This window comes from Prionailurus viverrinus, chromosome C1 (genome assembly GCF_022837055.1).
Source record: "Prionailurus viverrinus isolate Anna chromosome C1, UM_Priviv_1.0, whole genome shotgun sequence".
Classification (NCBI taxonomy): Eukaryota; Metazoa; Chordata; class Mammalia; order Carnivora; family Felidae; genus Prionailurus; species Prionailurus viverrinus.
The window spans coordinates 202,084,672-202,104,476 of NC_062568.1; the positions used below are offsets into that span (position 1 = coordinate 202,084,672).

The 19,805-nt window shown below is 54.3% G+C and overlaps 1 protein-coding gene across 7 annotated transcripts in view; it reads right to left on the reverse strand.

The window, feature by feature from the left end:
• ARHGEF10L (Rho guanine nucleotide exchange factor 10 like) overlaps positions 1-14,900 on the reverse strand; it is a 158,506-nt gene extending 143,606 nt beyond the window's left edge. For 5 of the 7 annotated variants that reach the window (XM_047869947.1, XM_047869945.1, XM_047869944.1 and 2 more), the window contains exon 1: positions 14,728-14,900. The gene's annotated coding sequence lies outside the window, so the exon portion shown is untranslated. The remainder of the gene's footprint in view (positions 1-14,727) is intronic. The other 2 variants (XM_047869950.1, XM_047869949.1) reach the window with 1 other exon arrangement.
• Positions 14,901-19,805: the final 4,905 nt, after the last annotated feature.

Sequence of the window (19,805 nt, forward strand, 5' to 3'; positions counted from 1 at the left end):
CACAGGTGTATGTATACGGGCATCTTTGTCAGCCTGTGTTGGTTCATGCAACACAGCCAGAGAAAATGTTTTTCTGAACTACTCCCTCTCTGCCAGGCACCAGCCTTAGGGGCTGGGAATGAAACGAGGAGCCAGAGAGACCCCAGCCCTGCCCCCTTGGCTCTCGCAGGCTAGGAGGAGACACAAATAGACAGGCCTCTACAGTGCCGTGAGACAAACCACACTCAGGCCCCGCTCTCTGAAATCATCTTATTCGTTGATTTGCTTGCTTGTTTATTGTCTGTCTCCACACAAGGACGTACGCTCCATAGAGTCTGTCCTAAGAGTCGTTCATAGAGCCCCACTTAGGCACATTGGTCCTTTTTAAAATTTTTTTTAACGTGTATTTATTTTTGAGAGAGAGAGAGACAGAGCATGAGCAGGGGAGGGGCAGAGAGAGAGGGAGACACAGATCTGAAACAGGCTCCAGGCTCCGAGCTGTCAGCACAGAGCCCAACGCGGGGCTCGAACTCACGGACCGGGAGATCATGACCTGAGCCAAGGTCGGACGCTTAACCCACTGAGCCACCCAGGCACCCCACCACCAACTTAACTTTTCTCTGTCCTGTCAATTCCTCACGGTCTTTGTTTGTTTTTGTTTTGTTTGTCTCTTTACCTGAGAAGTGTAAAAAGTGCCTGCATTAGACATTTTTTAGGTCTCAATTTCATTATTGAGCCTCTGTGTGCACGTAAGAAAACTTAAGGTTTGGGGCACCTGGCTGGTGACCCTTGATGTCGGGGCCAGAAGTTCGAGCCCCGTGTTGAGCAGAAAGACCACTTAAAAAAAAATTTTTTTTTAACTTTGGGTGTTTTCCTCCTGTTAATCTGTCTCATGTAAATTTAATTCTTAGTCCAGGAGGAAACACAGCAGAAGAATGTCTCCTTCCCTGCACCAGCAAAGCGGCTAGAACGTCTTCAGATGTCCGGTGAGTGACATAACATGAAGCCTTGGGCCAGAATGTAGATGCTTGGGTCCTGCTGGCATATGCAGAGGCAAGTACAAGTTCCTGGACCTGCATTTATAGCTTTTCAGATCTGTTCCAACCTCCCTCCTTGGCTATTTTATTTCCTTCCTGGGCCTCAGCCCCCCAGAGTCCTCCAGTCTGGAATGTCTGCCCCATCTTTGGCTGCACTAAGGTTTACCTTCCCTCCCAGAACCATCAGAAGGCCCAGAATGCCTGGGAAACCTCCCCACGTGGCCCCTATTCCCTGACCACCCCTCCTCTGAGCTCTACGGCACTTTGGGCTTTGGCTGGTTCCTCTTGTTAGAGCCTTTGTTGGTTTTGTTAGCTCTGGACACGTATACTAATTAGCACTGTCTTCAGCTTGATGGACGCTGTGATTGATCCAGGCTTGAGGGCAGGGGCCATACCCCAGGGCCCTTATCAGACCCCCAGAGCCCAGCACAGGGTAGGGGTGCACTCAACATCAGACGATCATAACAGATTCTGAGTGGACACCCTCAAACATTCATCACATAGACCCTCGGGGTCCCAGGTGACAAGCCACCAGCTCATAGAACCAGTGGAGTCTACAGAACCATTGCGTTTGGCCCCCAGTGGTGGCTCATGGGTCACCAACATTTAACACTCGGGAGATTTTGCAGTAAAAAAACAGACTGTTGGCTTCTCAGCAAACCTGAAGATCTGGTAATGCCGGGCCCTCCTCTCCCCTCCACCCCCACCCCAGGGACCACACATCCTCCTACATTGTTGCTCTCTCCACCATCTTGCATCCTGACGACACACACAAACCCTTCGCCTCTGGCCTCCCCTGGGTCACATTCTAAGCTCCACAGCACAATTCAATGTCAAAGGCGCTTTATTGGCCTTTGCCCATTCATTACTGCTCCTTCTGCCTGGAACGCCATTACCACTCCATCCTCCTGCCCAGGCACGTCGGCTAATGCCTCCTGAGGCTCTCAACAGAGAACACCTTCTCAAGGTCAAGGATCCCTTCTCCAGGGCCCCCACACTGGACTCTGGGCCTCCCACAGTGTCCTATGGTCCCCTCAGGCCATCCATCCTACCGAGTTGTGTGGTGTACATTGACCCTTAAAAAACATAGGTTTAGGGGCGCCCGGGTGGCTCAGTCGGTTGAGCGTCCAACTTCGGCAAAGGTCATGACCTCATGGTTCGTGGGTTCGAGCCCCGCGTCGGGCTCTGTGCTGACAGCTCAGAGCCTGGAGCCTGCTTCGGATTCTGTGTGTGTGTCTTTCTCTCTGCCCCTCCCCTGTCTGCACTCTGTCTCTCTCTCTCCCTTTCTCTCAAAAATAAATATTAAAAAATTAAAAAAAAAAAACAGGTTTGAATTGGGCAGGTTTCTACGTGGATTTTTTTCAATAAAAATGTATTTTCTCTTCCTTACGATTTTCTTAATACTATTTTCTTTTCTCGAGCTTATGCAATTATAAGAATACATTATATAATACATATGATATACAGAAGACATTAATTGACTGTTTACGTTATTGGTAAAGGCTTCTTCGTGGTCAACAGTAGACTATCAGCAATTACATTTTGGGGGAGTCAAAAGCTGTACTGCATAAGGGGTTGGTGCCCCTAGCCCCTGCGGTGTTCAAGGGCCCCCTGCGTTTGCTCACGTCTCCTCCCGGGCTGTGAGCCCTTGCGGGCTGGGCCTCCGCTGTCTCATTCACAGCGCCTCCCCGCCACCTGGGACGGAGCCCGGTAGAGCACAGGCACGAGACAAATATTTGCTAAATAGATGAATGAATGGTTTTCAATGACCACAAAAGGAACACAAAGGATTTCTGGGGATGTTTCCATGTCCCAGAACATTCAATTAACCAGAATTTTCCACCCACTGAACACGCTGGTGAGTGCAGGGTTTACTGTGGATGCATAACCATCAAGGGTACATCTGGATGGGAAAAGGGTTCTGTTCTCCCTGGTCTCCACCGCTGACCTGGAGAAGAGGGAGGCAGGGAGGACAGGGGTGGCATTTTCCCACTGGCCAGTGAGGCGAAGTGACTTGCCCATGTTGCCTAGCAAGCTGGCGGCAAAGTCAGGATGGGAACCCAGGGCTCCTGCCTCTGCCTTCCAGCCCAGTCTCCCTTCCGCTGGCCGAACCACATAGTGGGTCAAAAAGGAAGTGGGTGGCTGGGAAAGTGGACCCTGTGGCCCAGATACCACGCTCACACGGGCAGTGTGAACGGAGAGCAAGCAGGAAGCAGTCAGGCCCTGAAATTTACTATACCATTAAACCAACCGTGACCAGGCTATTTATTACCTAAGAGAGGCTGGATTGCATTTTGATTACGAAAGAAGACGATATGACACTCTCTTCCCATAACACTCCTGCCTCTGTTTCGTAGGACAGGCATTTTGAGGGGGGCTGCGATACTCTGAGCAACCACCCCTGCTTCAAGCCTTCCAGATGCCCCCCCAACCCAAGACCTGCATTTGTGGGGAAGCAAGCTGAGCTCAAGGGCACAGCCACAGGCAGAGGGGGTCCTGGGAGCTCAGGTGAAGAAGGAAACTTGACTTCTCTGAGCTATCACTTTATGGGCCTGGGTGTCAGGGACAGACCAGTCCGAGCAGCTCCTTCCTTGTCTTGGGGATGTGGTCTCAAAGTTCACCCAAAACACCCACAAGGAGGGAGGGGGTGGACACTCATGTCCAGTGGGACAAGGACACGACACAGGGCTCTGCTACCCCACAATCTCTGTAGCACCCTGAAAACAGCCCTCAACCTCTTTTACTCTGTCTCACTGCCTGTCAAGTGGGAACAATACTCCTGTTACCCTCTTCTCTCTTCACAGAAGGTCGCAGGATCAAGTTAATGTAGCCTAACAGAGATTTCCCCACTTCCCACTGACAAAATTAGATCGATATGCTACTTGGTGCTGTATTATTATAAATATTCTAACTGTTATTAGTGAGAGGCAACCTAGTATAGCAGTGGTCAACAGCTTGAACTCTTGGGATTCTCCCTGTTGGAGAAGGGAATTACAGATACGGAAAGGAAGAAAAGTAGAATGATCTCCCGGGGTGTTGGGCTGGAATCAAAAGCAATGGTGTGAGCTCCTAGCTCTGTCCATCGCGAGGGCCTGGGAACAGGGACACCCAATAGCAGTGAGCACACTTAGCAGCCGGATCGTGGTTCCCCAATACCCTTCTCTACTCAAGGGATCCAGAGGTCCCTGGAGAAACGGCTGATTCCAGAGGAAGGACAATTTGAGCCTATAATATAGTGCTGGGCCACAAACTGATAAACTGCTCAAGAAGTGATAAAGTTGCTCTGTGTCATAGCAAAAGGACATAGAAACCAGCTCACAGAGGCTCCCACTAATCAAACTGAGGGCAATCTGACATCAGAATAAATCATGATTGGATTTATATCCCACTGAATACAATAAGAAACCAAGAGTCCGTTCTGATAAGTAAATAAGCAAATGAGTACATTGAAGGCCAGGAAATGACTGTTTACACAGTCTCAAAGCACCGCCCCACAAAATACTTCTTAACCAGAAAGGGGAAGAGAGCAACTTCACAGACAGCTCTCCACCCAAGTGGTCAAACCGGGGACGTGACCAGCAGGGGGACATTTGGACACCCCAAGGGTCCCGATGGGATGCTCGGAGAAGGTCCCGGCCATACCTCACCATGTTCCCGCCAAAGATGCACAGCTCCCATGATCCTGAGCAGACATCACACAAACCTGAACTGAGAGTCTTCCAAAACGCCAAGGTCACAAAAGTCAAAGAGAGACCGGGGAACTTTTTCAGATTGAAGGAAACCAGAGACTGGACAACTAAATGCCACGTGTGATCCTCACTTGATCCCTTTCCATACAAAGGCCACTACTGGGACATCTGGTAAGACTGAAGAGGGGCGACGGCTGAGATGGTGGGAATGCATCACGTGCATTTCCGGCTTTTGATGGCTGTACTATGATGGCAAAGGAACGGGTCCGTGTTTCCCGCAAACACATACTAAACATCCAGAGAAAAGGATCGAGTCAACGGTTTCACGGTTTCCTCTCGAAATGCCCCAGAGGGAAATGCTGTGGACTCGCAGCTTTGCCGTCAGTTTAAAGACGTTTCTAGGGGCGCCTGGGTGGCTCCGTCGGTTGAGCATCCGACTCTTGATTTCAGCTCGGGTCACCATGCCAGGGTCATGGAGTTGAGACCCGTGTCAGGCTCTGCCCGGAGCGTGGAGCCTGCTTGGGATTCTCTCTCTCTCTCTCTCTCTCTCTCTCTCTCTGCCTCTGCCCCCTTCTCTCTCTAAAAAAAAAAAAAATTTTTAATTAAAAAAATAAAGTTGTGTCTAAAGTCGGATGGCCTGTGCTAATCTCTAGCACATCATGTAATTCTTCGAGCTGTCTGTGTCGTAGGGGTGGAAGTGATGATTCCTACCTCACGGTTGTTTAGAGAAATAAATGAGATCATAGTTGTGGATATTTGGCACAAAACTGGGTTCATACACATATTCCAAAATGTTGAATAGGTAGCCAATTCTTCTTTGCGCAATTCCCATTTCCAGGCTGTAGAGTGAGGTGGCGAGGTAGGGGGTGACAGTGGAAGAAGCAGGCTGGGTGCGCCCGGACAACGATGACCAAGTTCCAAGAGTGGGGACACCACGGGGAAAGGTCGGGGGGGGCGTCCCTCAGGGCCTGGAAAGCACACGGCCCCCCCGTTGGAGCAGATGCTATGCGTCTACGCTCGATATCCCCAGCGCTTTCTTTCTTTTCCCCCAAGAGAAGCCAGAAGTCCAGAGTTCTCTATGAAATCCCCCGATTTTTAAAACTGACAACGAGCCAGAGAGGCTCCAAGCGTCGGCAGGCAGCCGCAGTTCTGAAAGCTTGTCCTGATCACTTGGAAGCACCCCTGGGAACGCCCCCTGGGGGTTGGCAGAAAAAAAAGCGCCAAGCCACTGTGGGCAGTACTTTCCCCGTCTGATAGAGCCTCTGAACAGGCTGGGGTTGACATGCCGGGATGTGCCTCCCTACACCCTCCCGCCCGTGGGCGGGGCAGCCCGCTCCTCGCCAGCGCAGCTGATTGGGGGAGAGGGTGAACATCTGACGGCAAACTGGCCAATCAGCTCGTTTCTCCCAGGAATTTGGACCCCGGGAGGTGAGAGACCGAGTCAAGTGACCGTGGACCCCAAGCCAGCCTTCACGCCGCCACACACCCGGCCACGTTCCAACCGATCCTTCCAGCAACCTTACAAAGCAGGTACTTTCCCTCCCGTTTTCAGGAGGAGGAAACTGAGGCACGAAGACGTTCTGTGCTAGCCTGGAATGTCCGTCGGAGCGGCCTGTTGGGTTCCTCCAGATCCCCCTCACGTGCACGTGCCCGAACAGATTTTTTTATTCCTTGAAAGCCCAGAAGCCTCGGAGGGATTGCTAACCAGGCAGCGCCCGCTGCCCATGGCTGCTGTCTCGCCGCAGGGTGAAGGGATTCTGGGGCCAGTTAGGGCACAAGGGATCCCCGACATGCTGCTCTGGCCTTCTTGTACCTCCCAAAGTAGAAAAGGTGAGCGGGGAGGGGGAGTCACAGTCTGGGCTGAACGGCCAGGGGCATCCACAGCAGGTGTGACCGCACCCAGGTCTCCTCCCCACGGGCCCTGCCTACGGTAGGACGCTAGCCTCACCCACTCCTGCAGCCCCTACCCGGGATAAACAGACAGAAAGCTTGGCCCTGCCTGCCGAGCCAAGGGGAGGTTGGATTTCTCCGTCTGGGGCCTGGCCAAGGAGCCAGAAAGGACAAGGAGACAAGGTCTCAGCTTCCTGGCATCAGGTTACTGCCCTTACCCAAGGCTCGAGTGCCAGGCAAGGCCTCCAGGCCTGAAGTTGCTAGTCAGCTGACAGTGAACGCAGGGCCCAAGGCCTGTTCTGGAAGGATCTTCATCCATAAGGATGAAAAAGATACAGCACTGGCTGCCGAGGAAGGGGGAGCAGGGAGGGAACCCCGGGGGACACAGTGAGCCTCCGGCCTTTTGCCAAGCAGACCTGGCCGGGCTGGACAGAGGATCTCCAGGAGGGAAGGTCCCGGGCCTGGGGAAAGGGAGGCCCTGCTGTGCAGCCCCCGCCAGCTACCCTGGCTGTAGGGAGAGGGCCTGGCCGTGGCCGCCGCCTGGCACCAGCCCCAGAAACCTCCAGCGTCCTCCAGTTCCCCCGCCCAGGGCTGGGAGGTCCCATCAGTTCCCTGGTCTCCCAGATGAAAGACGCTTTCTAAGAGTCATAAAACCGTCCCCGCTCAGAACAATGGGCCCTTATCCCACTGTGTCCTTCACATAAACTCCCATTAGCAACGCACCAGAAGCTGCAGGCAGGAGTTTTATAGACTGGATTTTTGGACCAGCCCCAGCGTTCATTAACATCTACTGGGATTTAAATCTGAAGTCCGTGTTCCTTCCCCCTACTGAATAGCCCCCAGTTACGATCACTCAAGCCCCGGCCCCATGGAACTTAAGAGGTTAAGCCAAATGGTTTCCCTGGGTTTTCTCCTGGAAACAAGCACCTTCTGAGACCCACCCACGTGTCAGCAGAGACACAGTGCAGTGGGTCACTTCCAAGGGAAGCCCCGGCGTCTCAGAAGGGGGGACCAGGGCCCCTTCCCTTGGTGAGGATAGCTCCCCTTTCCTGAACACGTATAACATGCCAGGCCCCAAGCTCTTCATGCACAATCCCATTTACTCTCGCAAGAACTCTATAGAACAGCTGCTTTCAAGATCCCCTTTTGGACAGGTGGAACAGAGGAGGCGCAGCGAGGGAGTAGCTTACCTAAGGTCACACAGCAAGTAAGCAATAGATTCCGGGTCTATCTGACTCTATCCCGTCACCCCTCCCCCAAACTTCAAATGTGGGGGTTCAGCAGATACTCTGTCTGCACCAGCCCAATCCCCCAGTCCTGGCTCGAAACTCTGGGTGTCACCCCAGAAACATGGATGATGACAGCAGAGTCGCTTTTTACTTCACCATCTCCCATCTACGCAACAGCCCTCAGTATCGACCGCAATTCCTATTTTGCAGATGAGGAAACCGAGGCTCAGAAAGGGCAAGTGTCTTATCCACGGTCCCCCAGAGCTGGTAGGTGGTGGGGTCAGGCTATGAACGCTTCTCCCTCTGGTTCCAGAACCACTGTTTCTCCCAGGTGAGCCAGCCTGATAGTTACATCAGACCATCCCAGTGGAGCCTCAGCACCCGTTCAACAAACACTCCCAGATACTCCCCGGAGAAGTGTCTGAGATGTGCCTGGCACTGTTCTAGGAGCTGGAGGCACGGTGGCAAGGGACATGGACATGCCCCCGCCCTGATCAGCCCCAGGGACCAGGGACCCCCTAGCCACTTTTGGCTGCTCCCCCAGAGCTCCAGCTCCAGCCGTCTCCCCCGAGCCCCCAGCACAGAGGCTCGTCCCCAACTCTGCTGCCTTCCTTCACTTCTGGCAGCTTCCAGACAGTCTACCCCAGCCCCTGCGAAGGCAGTCTACAGCCCTGGTGTCATGGCTTATTCTGCCCTGAGAAGCTTCACAACCAAATCCTAACTGGCTAAACCAGCCAGGCAGCTATGTTGGCTCCGGCTCCCCCAAGAAGCCCTCAGACCCTGCCTCCAGATGGCACATCCAGCACACATGCCCCATCCTGAGAAGCTGGCACGGGGCCTGCCCTCACCGTTCCCCTATTACCTTCTGCTGCTGTTGAGAAAGCCTGTCTGCCCACTACAGCTCAGGGACACGTATGGTTGCTTGGTTAGTGCCAGGCGCTGATTTAGATGACCGTAAACTTCATCATCATCTTCATCATGATCATGGTCCTCATTCTCATCATAGCTCAAATTCATTGATCACTTACTACATGCCAGGGACGGGGCCAACACTTTACCTGTACTGACTCATCAAATCTTCACCATAATCCCGTGTAATAGGTACTGCCATCATCCCATGCAACACATAAGAAAACCGATAAACAGAGGCGATAAGTCTGGAGCACAAAGTACTGTTTTTCTTACTAAATTTTCTGTTGCTCCTGCTGTCCTCTAATCTGCCTGAGGGCAGCCTCATGTCTGTTGTGCACAGAGCTGTTACCTCCAGGATACAGTGCCTGGCACATAGTGGACACTCAATAAACAGTGTATAGGTAGATGGATGGATATATGGGTGGAAGACTGGATGGACAGAAAAATGGATGGATGGATTGTTGGATGATGGATGGATGGATGATGGATAGATGGATGGATGGATCATTGGATGATGGATGGATGGACACATGAATAAATGGATAGACACATGAATAGATGAAGGATGGATGGATGGATCATTGAATGATGAATGGATGGATGATGGATAGATGGATGGATGGATCATTGGATGATGGATGGATGGATGGATGGACGGATGGACACATGAATAAATGGATAGACACATGAATAGATGAAGGATGGATGGATGGATCATTGAATGATGAATGGATGGATGATGGATAGATAGATGGATGGATCATTGGATGATGGATGGATGGATGGATGGATGGATGGATGGACACATGAATAAATGGATAGACACATGAATAGATGAAGGATGGATGGATGGATGGATCATTGGGTGATAGATGGATGGATGGATGGATGATGGATGGATGGATGGATCATTGGATGATGGATGGATGGATGGATGGATGGACACACGAATAAATGGACAGACACATGGATAGATGAAGGATGGATGGATGGATCATTGGATGATGAATGGATGGATGATGGATAGATGGATGGATGGATCATTGGATGATGGATGGATGGATGGATGGATGGATCACTGGATGATGAGTGAATGGATGATGGATAGATGGATGGATGGATGGGTCACTGGATGATGGATGGATAGATGGATGGATGGATGGACACATGGACAGATGAATGATGGATGGATGGATGAATACAATTGAAAACCAAGCAAAAGGGGACTAGAGGACAATACTTCTCCCATTCAGTGAAGCAGAAGGAAGCTGGATGCAGATTCTCTGCTAAGTGCAAACTCCCCTGGTCAGGATTCCAGGGAAAGCAGGGAACAGTATCCTGATTTTTAGGGGAGGGAATAAAGAAGTACCATGTGGCTGATGAGCTTTGAGGTAACTTAATAAAAGCAACAGCATGTAGGCTGATCAAGTCTGTTCTCTCTTCCCAGAAATCACCACTTTACAGGGAATTTCATGTGCTCTATCCCAAACCACAGGTCTCTGAATTGGAGCCAACCACAGAATATACCCAGTGTGGTAAACTCCCTGACCAGTGGCTCCAGGACTGGGCCTAGGGACACAGCTGTGCCTGAGCCTGGTGTCTGGTCAGAGTCGACCCCAACCTATTCCCTGGGTGCTGTCTCAGAGTTCTGGAGCACCTGCCAGGAGCCTTGAGCTTTAGGGGTCTTACTCTGCAGTTAATTTGAGAGATCTCATGCTGACCCGCCAAATCCCATACTTTGTGAATTCTGATCAGTGGCTAGAGCCAGCCAGCTGGATTCTAGGGAAAGATCTGTGGGAAGCAGGCTCCTCTCCTCCCCGCTACTCTTCGGCCAGAGCATAGGGTTTCCCATTTCCTGTGGGCTAAGCAAGACTCAGGGATGAAGAACCCAGAAGTCTCAAGAGAGCGGCCACTGAGGCATGTGGCCCAGTTTTGTAATTTCCAGAGAAATTGTGAGAAAGAGGAAAAGACACTAAAGCATGGTATCATCCCTAGCACACTTGGACACATCTGCTCATCTGCGTTAAGGTTCTGGGCAGCACAATGAGGTGTCCTGCCATCCTGGACCCTTATTTGTTTGCTGGGAATGGGAGGTTGGGATGGCACTGGGGCCAGGGACATGCCCTTCTTTTTACTGAGCACTTACTATGCACCAGGTCAAGCACTCTGCCTGGGATAACACATAACCTGCACAGCACTTCAGCAAGTTCAGTATTATCGTCTGCCATTTCAGATACGGAACCTACAAGTTCACACACGAGAAGGGACAGAGCTGAGCTTTGAACTCAGTGCCACCCTGAAGTCCGTACTTCTTCCTCCCAACAACAAGGTGGAGGGCTCTCCCTGCAGCTGGGCAAACGTGGGCATCCTGGATATATTCCAGAATTGGCCAGACTGAACAGGAACAGGTTTTTATGGTGGTCACTCCAGTCCTTGCCAGTCTGCCATGCATCAGAAGCAAACTCAAGCCTCCCCGCATTCCTGTGCTCCCGGGGCCTGGTGGTCATGTGGGAGGAGGGATGGCTGGCGAAGAGCCCAGAGGGCACCTTGGGGCTTTCCCTTTGAGCATTTCAGAGACTTTCAGAGCTTGAAAGGGCCCTTAGGAATGATCCGAGCCAACCCCCTCCATCCGCAGAGGGGATAACTGAGGCCCTCAGAGGACAAGGGCTTTGCTTAAGGTCACACAGGGCATGAAGAATGGAACAAGAGCAGAGGCAGCCTCCTGGCTCCGGCCCAAGGTCCCCTCCTCACCCTCTGCCTGTCTGGAACCATGACATTGGAGGCCTTTATATCAGATAGAATGAATGGTCGTCAGATTTAATCACGACAATGCTCCGAAGAACCAGGGGATAGGGTGCGATGGGGAAGAAGGAAGGGGGCAGGGCTGCTCCCCAGCCCCGTTGCCTCCCCTCCCTCTGCTGGGGCATCAGAAGTCTCTGTGCAGTGGCTGAGCTGGGTCTGGCTGGTCCAGCAGGCGGGGTCAGGGGTCAAGGTTACCTACAGAACAGGTCCCAACACCCAAGAGAGCTCCCTATTTTCCTGGTCCCCTTGAAACAAGAGGTGCCTCTGTCCTTGAGACAAGCAATGATGGGGGAGGAGGCTCGCTCTCACTCCGCTGGAAGGCAAAGTGGGAGGAGGCTTGGACAGGGAAGCTAGGAATTCACTTCATAGCAGCACCATCTCACCTACCTCGGACCCACCTGCTAAGCTCCTGGGGACCTGCTCCCATGAGTCACCGGGAACTCTCTTGCTGCCCTGGGGCTAGAAACCCTGAGCCCCCCGCCCCCATCCCCAGGGAGCTGTCTCCCATGAGGGCTGGTGGGGAGGGGGGGGGGCGCTCACTTCTGGGCACACACACAGGCTGGGTTCGAATCCCCGCCTCCCCACCTCCTAGCCCTGTGACCTTGAGCGAGTTGCGAGTTGCTCCTCTGCTGAGCCCCAGCTTTCTCTGGCTGTGGAGCTCGGCACCAATTCCTTCATCCCCAGTAATTGTGGGGATTAAACGTCAAGGCTGTCCCAGGCACAGAGGGGACCGGAGACGCTGCTTGGGTAATTACTCTCTTCACGCCGGTTCCCTCCCTGCACACCATGTCAAGGTTTTACAGGCATCCCCAGCCGTGACTGTAATTCACAGCCCCTGGTTAGATCACAGGGAAGAAATTATCAGCCCCTCCACCCAGATGGGGTGACCCAGGCCCCAGGAGGGTGAGGGGCATGTCCAGAGTCCCATAGTATTTTAGAAACAGAGCAACCAGAACCCACGGTTCTCGAGTCCCAGTGCCGCCCAGCCCAGCCCAGCGGCGCAGAGAGGGAAGAGCTTAAAAGCCGGAAGCAACCAAGCCAGTCGCCGCTCTTGGCTGCACCAGGAACTCAGCACATGACTTTGGATGGTGACTTTGGGTGATGTGAGCTTTTGACTTTCTGAGTGATGGTTTCAGTGCCACGGGCCAGCCGTGTGACTCTGGGCCAATGACTTCACCCCTCGGTGCCTCAGCTTTCTCATCTGTGACATCTGGACTGGCAGGAGGGTTAGATGAGCTATGGCATCAGGACACCTGACCTAGAGCTGAGCACGGGGTGAGTGCCCGATAAATGGCACAGTAGTCATGGTGGCAATGCCAGTAGTCAACCTCGCTATTATTATTATTGTTGTTGTTGTTGTTGTTTTGTTGATCACTAGGAAGAGAAGGAGGAGGGGACAGAACAGAATCAGTCTGGGGACTTCTCACCCATAAGACTGTTTTTGAGAGGAAGCCCTGGATGAACATATCAGGGATCCTTCTCGCCTTCTAGGTGGTAGGGATGTGAAGGGGCCGGACCAGTCACCCCCCCGAAGACCCCAAAGTCCCGCTAACGGAGGACGCCCAGCGGGAAAGTCTGCGGCCATTGCTCCCAGAGGAGCTCAGCCCTCGAAGGGACAGAGGAGAGTTGGTGGCCGGTCCCCAGCCAAGCCTCAGGAGACCTGGATTCGTTGGCCAAAAGCCGGGGAGGCAGCCTCGCCTTTAGAAACTTCTGGATCCTCCAGAGGAAAAACTGAGAGGAGAGGCCCGCTTAATGGCAGCACACGCTGTTAGGAGCCAGGAGAGAGAACCTAATGCTCTGCTATCTCTTAGCTGTGTGACCTCAGGCAGGTCACCTCACCTCTCTGAGCCTCTGTCCCTCAATTACAGGGATCTTCATTCCTGCCCTGCCCAGCACCCCAGGCTGGCGTGAGACCCATCGGGGACAACAGACGTGGCCCAGCTTTGTAAACGGTCGAGCACCTGAGGGTGAGGCGCTGCCCTTGTTAACCAGCAAAGGACCCTTCGTGGACAGACCAAGGCAGGTGTAGCATCGTGGAGGCCACTCTGGAAGGTCATTACCATTTGTGCTGGACTCTGCAGCTCGGGCGCCACGTGAGACAGAGCGTGAGCTGCCACGAAGCCCAAGCGGGGGAGGGAGAAAAGCTTCAGCAGTAACACTTGTTTTCCTCGGACGCGGGGAGGCCAGAGAAACGCGCGATCCATCTAAACGCCCCTAACAAGCCCAGCCTGGCCGTGCCCTGCCAGCCCCCCACCCTGCTACGCCTCATCGACTCGTGGCAGCAGAAAGGGAGGGGGCGGAGGGCTCCGTCAGGCCCCAGAACCAGACCTGTCTGGCCTCCCATCTCAGCTCCCCTTTTCCAAGCTGCGAAACCTTAAGTAAGTTACTCAACCTCTCTGGGTCCGTTTCCTCGGCTGTGAAGGAGAACGGCGACAACACCACTGGCCTCACAGGGGTGTTGGGAGGACTGAAAGAGCTAACGCGCGGGGCGTGCTTCGTTAGCAAGGTGCCGGGCACGAAGTAAGCGCCCCGCAGGCCCTGTGTCCTCACCGCCGGCCACCGGCCACGCAGACGCAAGAGGCTGCCTCCAAAAGCAGCGAGCTCACCGCCACCGGAGAGATTCGAGCTGTGGCTAAACAGCCACCTGTCAGGGACTCACAGCCAGGACCCAGGGTGACCGCAGGGAGGCGGCAGCCGGATCCGGCTTCCAGGCCCGGCTCTGGCGCTAAGTCACCGCGTGACCTTGAGATACTCCCTGTCCTCCCGAGCCTCCGTTTTCCCAGCTCTGAAATGATGCCGTTGACCTAGGTGTCCCGTAAGGGCCATATCAGGCTCCAACCATCAAACTCTGTGACCCCGAGAAGGGAATCAGGGAAAGTTCCCGAGGCACCCACGCCTCTGCCGGGCTCCCTCTGCATTCCTTGCCCCCACGTTGCCCTGAACTGCCCCCACAGGTGGCCACCAGGGTCAGGGCCACGTCCCCCGAGGCTCCCAGCAGAGTCCTCCTTGTAGAGCCTGGTACAAGGCGTCCCCAAGCCCCATCACCGACTGGGAGGGAGCAGGGTGTCCCTGGGCTGGGTGCCCAAGGGTGTCAACGACGGCAGAAAGCCCACACACGCCCCGTGACCTCCAAGGGACCCTCCTCCAACTCGGCGAGGGACAGAGATGTTTACAAGCCCCAAAGCTGACCTGGATTCCGTGCAGTCCAATTCTGGCCCTCGGGGAAATGGGTGCGGGTGGCACAGGGTCAGGCGCCACCGGCGGGGAAGGGTCCTGTCCGTCACAGCCGCTGGCGGGGCAGGCAGGAGCCCAGGGGTCAGGCGCACTGGCTCCCCACGCTTCGTGTGCAGAGGACCAGGAATGTGAGTCATTCACCTGCCAGACCTGCCAGGCGGGCAGGCAGGAGCGCAGGAGGCGGCCCCTAGCAGCCCACAAGGAAGGGCTAGACTGGGTCAGGCCCATGGGCAGGGCCGGGCCGGGCCGGGCCAGGCAATCTGTCATCAGTCGGCCTGGGAGGACCAGGAAGTAGCCGGGGTGGGGGAAGGGAGGAGCAGCGTGAACACAAAGGTGGGGGCCTCTAAGGGGGGGTGAAGGCAGAAGGTTTAACCACTGACAGCTGCCCCCTGGCCCAGAAAGAAGCATAGGACATGGGCACAAGGGAGGGCTCGAGGTTCATCATCCTGATATGACAGAGTTCTCGTGAAGATTAAATGAGACCATAGGGAAAGGGCTCTGGAGTCCAGCTCCCGGGGGATAGACAATAATGATGGCTCTGATTACAAGGACACCTTTTTTTCTTTTTTTTTTTTTTTGGAGAATGACAGAGAGAGAGTGCAAGCTCCAGAATGAAGGAGGGGCAGACAGAGAGAGAGAATCCCAGGCAGTCTCCATGCCCACCGAGGATCCCGACGTGGGGCTCGATCTCATGACCATGAGATCATGACCTGAGCCGAAATGGTGGCCAGAAAGTCATTTACCCACAAATACTCGCTCTGCCCTCACCATGTGCCCCTGAGAACCCAGGATGGGGTCTCAAAGGTAGATCCTCCCCTGCCCTCAAAACACTCAGATGGTTGTTTGCACGTGGACACTTGCATTTCACATCAAACCTGGCCCAGGCCCTGTTCCGCTTTTTGCTACCGGGCAATGGGAGTCAAGCCTCAGGCCTTAGATCCGGGCATCAGCAAACCATAGCCCTCAGGCCAAATCGGGCCCATCCCCTGTGTTTGTAAATAAAGTTTTATTGAAACACAGCCACACCCATTTGCTTACTGTCCGTGGCCACTTTGAAGAGACGATAGAATTTAATACCGACAGACTGTAGGGGCTACAAAGCCTAAAAGATCTGCCGTCTGGTCTCATAGCGAAAGTTTGCTGACCCCTGATGATGATGATGATGATGATGATGGAGACGATCCCGGGTTTGGGCTCGCACGTGTTTTATCCACTAAAAACTCTCCCCTTCATCTGAGCGTCACAACAAGATTTCCCCCCGTTTTGCAAAGAGGGAAACAGGTTTCTGAGAAAGAAGTAAGTTGCCCGAGGTCACGCCGAGGGCGTACAAAATTGTGGCTATTTTGAGTTCGGGGCTGAAGGAAACCAAAGCCTCTGGTTCCACTAGTTACCCAAGTGAGCCCGGGGCGCAAAGGGTTCAGCAAGCCCTGGTGGGACCGAAGGTTCTGCACCACCGGAGAGAATCAACATACGCCTGACTCACTGGATTCCCTCCTGGGAGGCTGGCGGCCAAGAGCCAGCTGGGAGGTGCACAGCAGTGCGAGAGAATTAAATGAGATGGAAAGCACCAGAACAGCACCACTGACGCTGGCAGGAAGCCCTTGTCATCGTTAGAGCTTCATTGGCTTTATTATTTGGGGCTTAAGGTATGAGTGAAGAGGCAGGTGGAGACGTGGCCCCTCCACCTGTGGACATAGCGACGGGGAGAGCTCTTCCTTTAAGAGGCCCTGGCCAGAGTCAGGAAGGCGGGTTCCTGGTTCTGGGGGCCCTGCGAGGAGAAAAGCTGTCCACTACGGCTGCCCTCGCCTTCCTTCCAGCACCTTCCCTCAGTCCTGGTCAGGGGACAGGCTGCAGTCTCGTTCCCTTTGCCCGACGGCAGAGGGCCACCATCTTTCCCGCCTCACCCACCCAGAAGGCCTGGCCCGGGCTCTCTGCTCCCAGAGAAAGCTGCCCCCCAAGGTCAGGGAAGGAGCACACCAGAGGCCAGAATCTTCCTCCATGTTTCTCTTTGGCAACCCGAACCTGCCCCCACCCCCACCCCCGGCCCCCATCCTCTGAAGGGTATAAAGGCCTCTGGAATTTCCTCTCCTGCTCTCTAGAGTCTTGTCTTTCCTGCCCCCCCTTCCCCCACCCACCCCCAAAGCCCAGGTGGCAGAGGGGGCAAATACTCACTGAGCAGAAGCCACGAGTTCAGAAAAACCTCGATAAACCCGCCTCTGCTCCTTTCTCCCCAAACCACCGGTCACTCTGGGAGGCCAGGGTAGCCTGTTTCTCCCCCATCCACTCGATAACCGGCCGCCTGAGCCACACTCTGTTGGGTGACTTTCTGCCAGCATTCTGGAAGCACCTGTCGGCCAACAGAGGCTGTTCACAAAGAGCCCCCACGCATCACACTTTGCCAGCAGAGTCTGTAGGGCATGACCACGGCCACGTGCCGGGCTTTCCACCAGCTGAAGCCACGCTTTGATGTAGAAACGGTATGGAAGTGTCCACCATACGCCAGACCCTCTGCCGTAGGACTGGGTCCTTTCCGCCTTGTGTCCCTACCAACCCCCTGCCGTTCCCCGCAGGCAGCGCCGAACGATGCCCAGGAAAGACGCGCAGAAGGAATGATTCTCCCAGGCTGCCCCGGACCAGCCTGTCTCCCCTCGGTGCTACCGACACCCTGGACCAGACCACCCTGGTGGGGGGGGCGTCCTAGGCCCTGCAGCCCATGTGGCGGCATCCCTGGCCCGCGCCCTCTAATGTCAGCAGCACCGACCCTTCCCAGCTGGGTGAACCAAAAATGGCTCCAGACATTGCCACTTGTCCCTCTTTGGTGGGGGGGGGGGGGGGGGGGGCAAGCGGCCCCCGGTTGAGAATCCCTGCTCTGCGGTCATCAGCTTCACATGGCCTCCTCGCCAACGTACCAAAGAAAGCACGGTGCGTGTTAGCAGCCATTTTGCCAGTAAGAAACTGAGCCTGGGTAACATCAAGAGACAGAAGTTGGAGAAGAACAAGTGAGGGCGCCGGGGCAGAGGCGGGGCTGGACCGGACCCCCCGGGTCCCGAGGGTCTGAGGCAGCCTCTGGCTGACTGGCCCCCAGAGCAAACAGGCCCCCCCGCACCAGGGCAAGACGGCGGCCTAACCAGGGCCCGATTCGTAGAGGCCCCCCACTTCCACCCGCCACCCTGTAGGCCAGAAGGCACAAAGCACGCAGATATGTTGAAATTAAAATAGCATCTTTCTGGGGGAAGGGGGTGGGGGGGGAAACGGGCCAACTGGGCGAAGGAGAGAAGGAGGTACAGGTTTCCAGTCACGGAATGAGTAAGTCACAAGAATAAAGGCACAGCACAGGGGACACAGTCAACGGCACCGTGATAGCGTCGTATGGTGACAGATGGCGGCTACACGCGGTGGGCACAGCACAATGCACAGAGAAGCTGAATCACTATGTTGTACGCACGAAACTCACATACGAAAACATTTTTTTAAATTTTTTTAACGTTTTTTATTTATTTTTGAGACAGAGAGAGACAGAGCATGAACGGGGGAGGGGCAGAGAGAGAGGGAGACGCAGAATCGGAAGCAGGCTCTGGGCTCCGAGCCGTCACCCCAGAGCCCGACACGGGGCTTGAACTCACAGACCGCGAGATCGTGACCTGAGCCGAAGTCAGACGCTCAACCGACGGAGCCACCCAGGCGCCCCACGAAAACATTTTTAATAAAGATGTAAAATTCAATAAAAGCCTCTTTCTGAGTCTCCTAACCGACACATTCCAGAGAGGTCCATCGGAATGAAAATATTTCCATCTAGGGATGACCCAGCTTGGTTTCTTACGTAGGGACAGGCTTCTCAATCGCCAACGACTCCCATTTCCTTTCCGAGAATCACCCCCTCACCTCCCAAGAGCCGGTCGCGGCTGCCATGTTGTCGATACCCATGTGGCCCAGGGCCAACGTGTGCGCACGGACAGTCACCGTCTCTGCCTCAGAAGTTTGGAACCGGGACTTGGCTGGTGGCTGGAACTGAGTGCTTGCAACTCAAAAGCCGCAGGGTGACCACCCTCAGCCGCATGCCCAGAGACAGGCGAGTGGACCGACAAGACGTGGCACAACCACACCGTGGCGCTCGGCCTGAAGAAGGAACGACAGCAGGGGCACCTGGGTGGCTCAGCTGGTTGGGCATCTGATTCTTGATTTTGCCTCCAGGTCATGATTCTGGGGTTGGAGGATGAAGCCCCGCATCGGGGTCTGTGCTGAGCGTGGAGTCTGCTTGGGATTCTCTCTCCCTCTCTCTCCCTCTGCCCCTCTCCCCAGCTCGCTCTCTTGCGCTCTCGCTCTCTCTTAAATTTAAAAAAAAGAAATGACAATACATGCTACAACATGGGTAAACTGTGAAAACATTCGGGGCGCCTGGGTGGCTCAGTCGGTCAAGCGTCTGACTTCGGCTCAGGTCATGATCTCGCGTTCGTGAGTTCGAGCCCCGCGTCGGGCTCTGTGCTGACAGCTCGGAGCCCAGAGCCTGTTTCCGATTCTGTGTCTCCCTCTCTTTGACCCTCCCCCGTTCATGCTGTGTCTCTCTCTGTCTCAAAAATAAATAAACGTTAAAAAAAAAATTTAAAAAAAAAAACGAAAATCAGAGAAAGAACGTTCGTGGGTCCTACTTTGTTTTGCAGGCTCTTTCCATCAGTTGGGGGAGGTGCAGACACCCCGAGTTCCTGGAAGAATAGGGTTTGGCTTTATGCTCATCAACCCTCACTATATATCCGGGAACTGGGGGAAACACTGTAATGTATCATCTTATTTATCCTCCAGGATCGGAGAAGCAGATTTGATCACGCCCGTCTGGAACGTGAGGCCACTGAGGCTCAGAGAAGTAAGCAACTTGCCAAAAGTCACACCGCTCGAAGGTGGGAAAGCTGGAATTTGTGTCCAGGCCTTTTAATTTCTAGAGCCCGGGCTCTCACCCACGAGGAGACTAGGACTGTGGTACCGGGGCAGGAAGTCTAGATTCTGAGCGCGGGGCTCCCGACCTCCTAAGCCACCTGCCT